This window comes from Grammomys surdaster, unplaced genomic scaffold (assembly GCF_004785775.1).
Source record: "Grammomys surdaster isolate TR1022 unplaced genomic scaffold, NIH_TR_1.0 263, whole genome shotgun sequence".
Taxonomy (NCBI): domain Eukaryota; kingdom Metazoa; phylum Chordata; class Mammalia; order Rodentia; family Muridae; genus Grammomys; species Grammomys surdaster.
Window position 1 is genome coordinate 1913962 of NW_021604704.1, and position 9552 is coordinate 1923513.

The window sequence follows — 9552 nt, forward strand, 5'->3', positions numbered from 1 at the left end:
TCTTGGCCATAAATAAACCAATCTATATGTAAAGATATTAGTATAGTATTCCTAGTATGTTAGTCATGTAGAGTAGGGGAAATTAAGAGAAACATGAATTAAGTTATTAAAAAAACAGGTTAGCGCTTTCTTCAATTTACAATTATACCCCAGTAGAGTGACCAGTTAACAATAACTAAATGAAACTAGAAAAGCTTGAAGATGCCAAACTGAAAGAAACAATAAGAACATGAACATTCTAATAGTACACATCTACTCATATCATTTTGTATGCATGTTTTGAATCACACCATACGCCATAAAGACACATACATATCAGGTTAATCAAAACTATAAAAAAACAATTATATTGCAAGTGTGGGTTCCTAGTGAAAATTAAAAATCACACTTGTTGGTATGCACATTTTTTGGTTATGACCACTCCAATTCAAAATGTTCTATTCCTTTTCTACGTGTCAACTAGATGTTAGTTCTTGACCATGGTCATAAAGAGTTCTTATTTGAGTATACACGCTGAAACATGAGCACTGGCCTTCTCCATCTGTTGGCTAATGAGAAGGTTAATTTCAGATTAATTAAATGTGATCTGGGAGGTGCTCATACTTTCTCAGCAGCAGCAGACTAGGCAAAATCCTGGGAGTGAAAACTAAGAGTAAAATATAGACAGGGAGTTACTCTTATTTTAGTTCCAATTTGTGTAAACCTGAGCATTGAACTTCTGGAGTCTTGGACCATCTTTAAAAGGCAGACAGGAAAGCTGTCCCAGGCTCTGAAGATTAAATGTGGCACCTGTATTGAGAGCAAGGCAATTAATCTCATTATAAAACTATCAAACATGTCTATCAAATGAAATTCACAGTGAATGCCAGCCTTTCATGGTGTTTGATACTCAGGGTAGTTAAGATAGTTAAATACTCATTTTGAACAGAAGGAAGCGAGATCCGATAAAAAAATTTTGCCTTTTTTCCTTGATGCTGAAAAAAACTGCTGTATTTCTACACACAATAACCTTAGTGTTTTGGTCTTGATTGAGGTACTAACTCAGCCAGCTAACTAAGTCATCCATAAGAAAGACCAGTGGGAGATTCTAGAGCAATAAATTTTACCATAAGAACAGCTGCTACCAGACAAACCCAGGCAAGAAAGGCAATGTACTGGATGTGTCTATAGTCACTCAAAGTTTGTTTTACGACTATTTTCAGAACTAGTATTCATTTCCTTTCATTGTATTTTGATAACAGATACTTAGAATGTGAATTTGGCATTGATATACAGGGCACTGAACTCGACCTCCTGTTAGACACCTAAGAGCAAGTCAGTAGATTAGGATGTATCAAATCATTATTCCACAGTAGCCTAAAATGAGAAGTTATGATACCAACAATACTTGGTAGTGTCTCCTCCTATTCTGTGAAATACAGATCAGACTGTGAGCTGACCTTCATTATCCCTTTACCTGCTAGGTGCCTTGTAACAATATTACAATCTGTCTGACTAATAAAAATATGAATACTGTATAATTTATTATTCATACCTTTATAATCCAATTTTAACATGGTTCAAAATAAAACAAAAACATATATCTTCTTCATCCAAATGTAAGAAACAAAATATGGTCAGACTCTCCTTTATAATTTGGGATTTTATCTTTTTTCTTTATCCATTTATTTACTATTTTATGAATGTACATTTATGTATGTATTTCAGTTTTAGGGACATGTGCATACTAGACAAGAACCTTTTGCTGAGCTACATCCACATTCAGCTCAATCTTTTATTTTGATACAGGTTCTCTCAGTCAATTGCCTAGGCTGGCCTTGAAATTGTAATCCTTTTCCCTTATTTTCCTAGGTAATTAGGATGACAAGACTGGGACATAAGGACAAGTCTGATCTCCTGATTTCAAAACATTGTTTTAGTACTTTTGTTTCTATAATTAAATAGTGCAAAAAAAATTTTATAAGTAAATGAAAGTTGCCAAGTGTGGCGAAGTAGTCTTGCAATGGTGGAATTCTGGAGGCTAAGGGTAGAAGAATGGTAAAGTTGAGGTCATAGTTCAATCTTGTCTGAAAACCCTAAATGAATAATCTGAGAACTACAGTAACAACTAGTCTAGCAAGATATAGGCATATTGGTATAGTGATGGCTTGAACTCTTGGGCATAACCAGCAGCTTTCTGATTGGTTTTAAAGTTCACTCCACAAGCAGGTATTCATACCTGGTACAGTAAACCTACTCAACTATCCATAGTTATGGATGTCATATTCTCTTGGGGGAAAACCTGTTATTGTTGTTTTCCTATATGGACACAGCATCAAACCGCCTTCACAACACTTATCTTTGTACCTATAAAGCAGTACAATTCTCACCACACATCAAATGTTTCTTATTATAGTGGACAGAAGTTAACACAGATATAACTAGTCAGAGTACACAGAATAAGTGACTGGGAAGTGCTCAGGCCAAAATAAGACATCCATATCACCCCTTCCTCCAAGACTTATGGATTAATGTGGAAGAAGCAACATAAGTATTGTAAGACCCAGAGGTCAAGAAATACTGCTTTGAAATAATATCCTCTGGATATGATAAGGCTATTGCTTTCATGAATTCATAGCAACTGTGGCTGCCTGTGCACGAGATCAAGCCAGCTAATATTATGGCAAAAATAAAATTGAAAGAGAGGTTCACTCAATCCCACCCTTAGTTTAGGAGTTGTGGCAGTTGATGGCTATTGGGAAACGGAGTCAGTTTTCTACAGAAGTGTGGCCTCTATTAGGTTGCCCATGCTCCAGTGGATGGATTTACACCATTTGCATATTGCAGCACTAACTGTACTCAATGTGTTATTCAAAACATAAGAGGACATTACATTGGGAGACAAATTCAGGGTGTCTGAAAAAAGATGACAGAAAAGAGTAAGGTTTGGATATCTAAATGCATTATATACATATATGAAATTCTCGAAGAATAGATAAATAAAATGAAAATTTAAAAATAAACTAAATAACAAAACTAAAAGTTTAGTAATCTCATGATTCTATAGGGCTGATATGTGGGAAGGGGCTACACTAGTAAAGGCCTTCTTACTGATGGGGACTCTTACTATATACAGTCTTATATCTTAGAATATACACAGTGAACTTCCTAAATTGAGTGTCTGTTCCCTTCTCTATAAAGCCACCATTTGAATTATAGGACTGCAATCTCTTATGACCTTACCTAATCTTGCATGCTTCTAAAAGCCTGATCTTCAAAATAACGACCAAAGTAAAAATGGGAACTATTTTTCCAACACACAAAATCTGGGTGTCACATCCCATTGATAGCGATACAAATCTAGTCTTTTCCTCTTAACATTGTGGAATTGTTTACAACCACTATTATTCTTGCACATTTCTTTGAGCATTATTGTTTTATGTACACCATATGTACCTTCTAAACTATTGCTAATGCACATCCAGGTTCTCTTTCTGCAAAGTTAGATGAACAATACATTTTCCTGGTTATAAATAGAACTTGAATGTTTTAATTTGACATAGAATTCTAATATATTAATTTTTTCTCTCAACTCTGAAGATAAACTTCTTATCTCAGAACAAGACAAACATTTACTGTCTCTGACTTGTCCATTCTTTTGAGTTTGCTTGCTTGTTTGTTTGTTTGTTTGTTTGTTTGAGACAGAGAATCCCCCATGTAGCCTAGGACTTCCTCAAACTTATGGCAGTCCTACTGCTTTAGCCTCCTGAATCATAGGCATGTACCCCCATACATAGCTCAAAAATGTACTGTCTATCCTAAGTAAGTTGTGTTTTCTCTTTGATTCATTTAACACTTTTCCCTTTTGTGGTTCTATACATTTATTATAAGATATCTAGGTATGGAATGACTCTTAATAATTCTGTTTGATAGTCAGCAAGCCTCAGGAAGCTGAGGCAAGAGGCATGATGGTGCTACGAAAATATTGATGGCTAAATTTTTACTCTTCTTTGTACATTTTCACATGGGTTTAAATTACTATCAACTGTATTTTCATTTAGTCTTAAGGACTGCCTTTGTATGTCTTTATCATAGCTTTAATAGACTATGCTTTATATGCCATATAATGTATTCATTTATAGTACATAGCCGATGTTTCCATGTATGTTCAAACATCATCACAGTCAAAGTTAGAACAGCTCTATAATATCACTTCTTAGCATCGATATGACTATTAATATTTTTGTCACTATAATATTAATATATATTCTGTCATTTAACATAATGTTTTCAATAGTGTCCATGTTGTAGAATGAGTATACAATTGTTTTTATGGTTATTATATCAATATCACTGACCCTTTTGTCTATCCATTCATCAATCACTCTATGGTTTCAACTTTTTATCTTCTCTGAATAGTGCTAAGGATGTAGATCCATGATAAAGTGCTTGACTTAGCAAATTTGAAGATTTCAATTTGATAAAAAAAAAGAAAAATTTACAAACATAAAAACTCTCAGAATCAATGCACAGCTCATTTTCTAAGTAGTTTTTAATCCAGTCTAATTGACACCTAGAATTAACTACCACATCTACATTTATGTCATGTGGGACCACTAAACTTTTGCCTAGTTACTTGGTTAAACATATTTTCTTGACGATGCTGAACCAATAAATCTGTGTTAGTATTTGCTGAGAAGTTCTGTGTGTGTGTGTATTGCAATACACATTATTACTTAGAGAAACGTTTTACTGTTGTGCTATAACCTAACTTTCCTGTCATAAAGCCTCAAGATGAGTCAGAGGTGAGCAGTTAGAGACTTGCCATCACAGTTCTTCCCTGAGCTTATATATAGCCCTAGGTTTGCAAATCACTTCAGGCATGTAGCTAACCTTCTTTTTCTCTACAGTCTGGAATTACACAAGGCAAGACTTCTTAGCTCTGGGATTATAGACAGGCATCACCATACCCAGTTTATGAAGGGCTAGGCATTGAATCTAGGGCTTTGTGTATGCTTTTCATGCACTCTACTGAATACATCACCAGTGTGTAGTGTGCCTTCTAAATTTCCAGAAATATATTTTTTGAGGAATCTCATTCTTCAAAATTTCCTTTCAACCTTTTTTTAGATTGGTCTGTTATTTAATTCAACTTATATACACTGCTTTAAACTGCCAAGAACCTAAGCAATTGTTTGTAATTTATTTTGATACATGTCTCCAGGGAAAAGGCTTCTCACACTTGGTAATCTTTATTTATATCAGGTAAATATAGACAGCTTGCAAATATGGGCTTCTAAGAATGCAGCAGACAAGACACAAATTACAATTCTTGACTGAAGTTTGAGGGTTTACATTGTTATGGTTTGATTTGTTCAAAATGGTCTAGCTATACATCCCAGGCTGACCTCACATTTGAGACATGGTGATAGACACCTCTTGAAGCTCTCAGGAAGCGGAGGCAAGAGGACTAGAGTATGTGGCTGTATAGCAAGATTGCTTCTCAATAACAATAAATAAACTCCTTCAAAACCAATTAAACGATGGGATGGGAATAGAACTCTATAGCAGAATGTATCTGGCACATATGAGGCCTTGAGTTCCATTTCCCGGGTTACAAAAGAAATCAACATCCCCTCTTAGGATTCTTAGTCTCATTAATAAGAAAATTTAAAAATAGACTCAAAGCACACATCTTCAATTTAAACCCTCAGGAGGCAGAGACAGGTAGATCTCTATGAGTGTGAGGCCAGCCTTGTCTTCATAGCAAGTTGCAGGTCAGTCAAGGATGCATAGTGAGACAATATCTTTTAAAAAGAAATGGACTCAAAAGGAAGCTCAAGAATAATTTTATCAGAGGTGAAAAGGAAAAAAAAAACAAGATAAGCAAGCTGGAAATCTTGGAAGCTGCCTGAAGAAGCTAGGAAAGAATGAAAGCAGTGTTTCTCAAGGTAAGCTGCGATAAAGGGCAGCCATATGGTGGACAAGCAGTGAGGCGGCAGTGAGAGGAGCTTTAAAGAAAGGAAACTGAAAGGATCAGGAGGAAAATATATTTATGCTCCAGCCAGCATCCAAAACAAAAAGACAGATCAGGAAAAAAAACGGCAAAGTTATGTCTTTTGGGGTGTTGAAACAGAAAGATGGACAGACCAAAATGCCTGTTGTGGCTCAGAGTAACTGACAGGGAACAAGAATTCTGGGGAGAAAAAGCACACTATTCATTAAAGGTCTAATTATTCCTCCTATTGCTTTAGTGTGGCTTAAAGATCTGTTCTGAAAGATGATATTCCATAGCCCAACTGAATTAACTCTTAAGGGAGGTCACATTGGACATCTCTAAAGATAAATTCCATTTTATTTTTTTTTGGCTAGAACAGGGTAGTAGTTTATTAACTAATATTCACTGCTTCTGTAATGCACACACTGAAAATAAAATTAGTTTATGGGTTGTCATAAGCCTTTGGTTTGTTTCCAGATTTTTACATTACCATTATGGTGGGGAAAGTTGCTAAAAGCTCTAATTTACCATTTTAATTCTTTATCTATAAATTCATATAATACCTTTAAAATCCCATCTCTTATGCAGTTGAGCATTGCTAAAGTGAGCGTATTCCTTCTTCCGCTTCCTTTCCTTGCCTCACTTCACCACTACTCAGTTTCAATTAATTATATTACAGTTTTGTTTACCATTTCTATTTAACGATGCTTATGCTTCTATGACTCCATTTGCAAGCTGAAATGATTTCCATGGACTCCCAGCAATTACAGATGAAGCAATTAGATACATATAATACTTCCTACTCAATTTCTTCTCCTCCCAATCAATTTTGGCTAGTTATATTGTCTTCATTTGAGTTCCCTCTGAGGCAGAGTAGGAGACAATGATTTAAGCAAACTGCTTTGTTTGTGAAGGGCAAGAAACACAGGAAGTCCACAGAAAGACAAAGCAAGCAATAAAAGAAGCTTTAAGCTAGCTATGTCTGTGGGTGACTGGAGCTTAATCTTGTGAAAAAATTTCAGGAAAGATTTAGTACACATGCCTTATAATTATCTCACCAAGGATAAAGGGATCTGAAGTATTTACTCACCAATTCCCATCAGTCATTTGCTGAAGGCTATTCCTGAAGGACTTTAATTCTTTGGCACTTCTTGAATGCTACCCTCAGGCAAAAGAAGAGCAAGCGAGAGAGAGAGAGAGAGAGAGAGAGAGAGAGAGAGAGAGAGAGAGAGAGAGAGAGAGATATTCATATAATGGCAGAATTCTTTTAGAAGAAGCAAAAGTGAAAAGCTGACCTCATAAGGCATGCTGACAGCGTTTGTAGGCCTGTAGACCTCTCTATTGTTGATATATGAATAGTATATTCCATTTTATGCTTTATTCCCCATAGGTATTTTTGTTTTCATCCTTTTAAATATATGTAGAATTCACTGTTTTTTTTCTTCCTCCATTGATTTTATCCTTGTGTGCTGCAAATACAATTACTGGATCAAATATTCTAGGCTCACATTTAGGCCAGGGTACCATTGGTGACTATGAACATCAATGATGGGTCTGTGCCACTTGCTAAACTATTATTGTACTACGTAGAACAGCATCCTCTAAAACTTTATGTTTACTCAGAACCTCATGATGGTATCTTATTTGTATACAAATTCTTTACAGATGGAATCTAATTATGTTGAAGTTCTTCTGGAAGAGGGTCTTTTAAGAAAAGGGAAATTTGGATGCAAACATGTACAGAGAGAAGATAGAGTTCAGATACACAGGAGAGAACTCCATGTGAAAATGTGAAGGCAGACACTGGAAGTTGCATTTTTAAGTTAGGCATTGACTATAACTTCTAAACATAGGAGAGGAACAGGAGACTGATTCTCTTACAGAACTTCCAGTCAGAATCAACCCTATTATTATCTTGATTTCAGAAGCCTATCTTCTACCCTATGAGAAGATACATTTCTGTTGTTTTAAGTTTCCCAGATTATTATACTTTTCTACGGTTGATATAGAAAGGAACACACTCTTGTCTTCTGTTTTTAAGACAGTATATTTATCTCAGTCTGGATCGCAAACTCTTTGTAAGGAAGGAGATACACAAACTCTACCTAAGGAAGGCTGGCTTTGAACTCCTAGTCTTCTTGTCTCCACCTCTCAAGTGCTGGGATTACAGATACATGCCAACATTCCAAGTTACACAGTTATTACATGGAATTTTATAATTCTATGAAACCTGCATTATCTTTCTAAAACTAGTTACAAATGTTATTTGAAAGTTAATTCTTTAATTTATAGTTCATTTCTCCTATATATCATCAACTCAGAGTTAACATCACTGACTCAGTAGGACTGATATTTTTCTTTCAGGTATCATTTTACCATGGCTCTGAGGACCTAGATGGCTGGATTTTGCAGCTTTACAAGGCTAAGAGGTAGAAAGCACAGAATAAATGCACATTCTGTACACACTAATTTATCACACTTTCCCTTCTAATTCGTAAGATGGGCTTTTGATGATGTTTTTGCTGTTATGTTGCTCGAATCTACTGGGAAAGACCAAAAACAGAATCAATTTAAGTTCTAAGATGGCCTTTTGATGATGCTACTGTAACAGCCCTGACAGGAATGAAAATATTCTAGGCGGGGGGGGGGGGGGAAGAGCTGTGCCCTTTTCTCGGGAACCTTATAGTGGCAGAATCTGCTGAAAACTGGTAGAGGAAGAACTTGTCTCACAAAAGATTTTTTATTAATTTTTAATTATTTATTTTATTTATTTACATCCTAAATATTCCCTAGTCCCAATTCCCCCTCCCAGAGTTCTTCATCCCCTCCCCCTCCCCTTCACCTTTGAGAGGGTGCTTTTCCTACTCCCAGTGCCTCCTCCTTCCCTGGGGCATCAAGTCTCTACAGGATCACACGCATCCTTTCCCACTGAGGCCAGACAAGGCAACTCTCTGCTACATATGTGCCAGGGGACTTGAAACAACCCATGTATGTGCTTTGGTGGCTTAGTCTCTGGTAAATACCAGGGGTCCAGGTTACATTATGAATTTTGCAGGCAAATGGATAGAAGTAGAAAATATCATCCTGAGTGAGGTAACCAAGAGCCAAAGGGACATGGTATGTACTCACTGATTAGTGGATATTAGCAAAAACCTCAGAATGCTTGTGATACAACTCATAGACCATATGAAGCTTAACAAGAAGGAAGGCCAAAGTGTGGATACTTCAATCCCACTTAGAAGGGGAAACAAAGTAATCATGGGATGCAGAGGGAGAGAGGGTCCTGGGTGGGAGAGGGGAGAGGGAGAGGAAAAGGGAGACAGTGTTAAATATGGGAACAGACAGGAGAGTAGTCTAGAGGGGCAGGAGAATGAATAAAATTATGTAGCAGTAGGGAATGGGGAATGGTGGGGGGACCACTAGAAAGTCCCAGCCACTGAAGATTCTAGGCTCCCAGGTCCCAATGAGAATGACATCAGCTGAAATACCCAACAAATGGAAAGAGAACCTGAAGACACTACCTCTAGTAGATAGATATGGCCCTCAGTAGAGGAGTGATGGGGCCCCCCACCCAT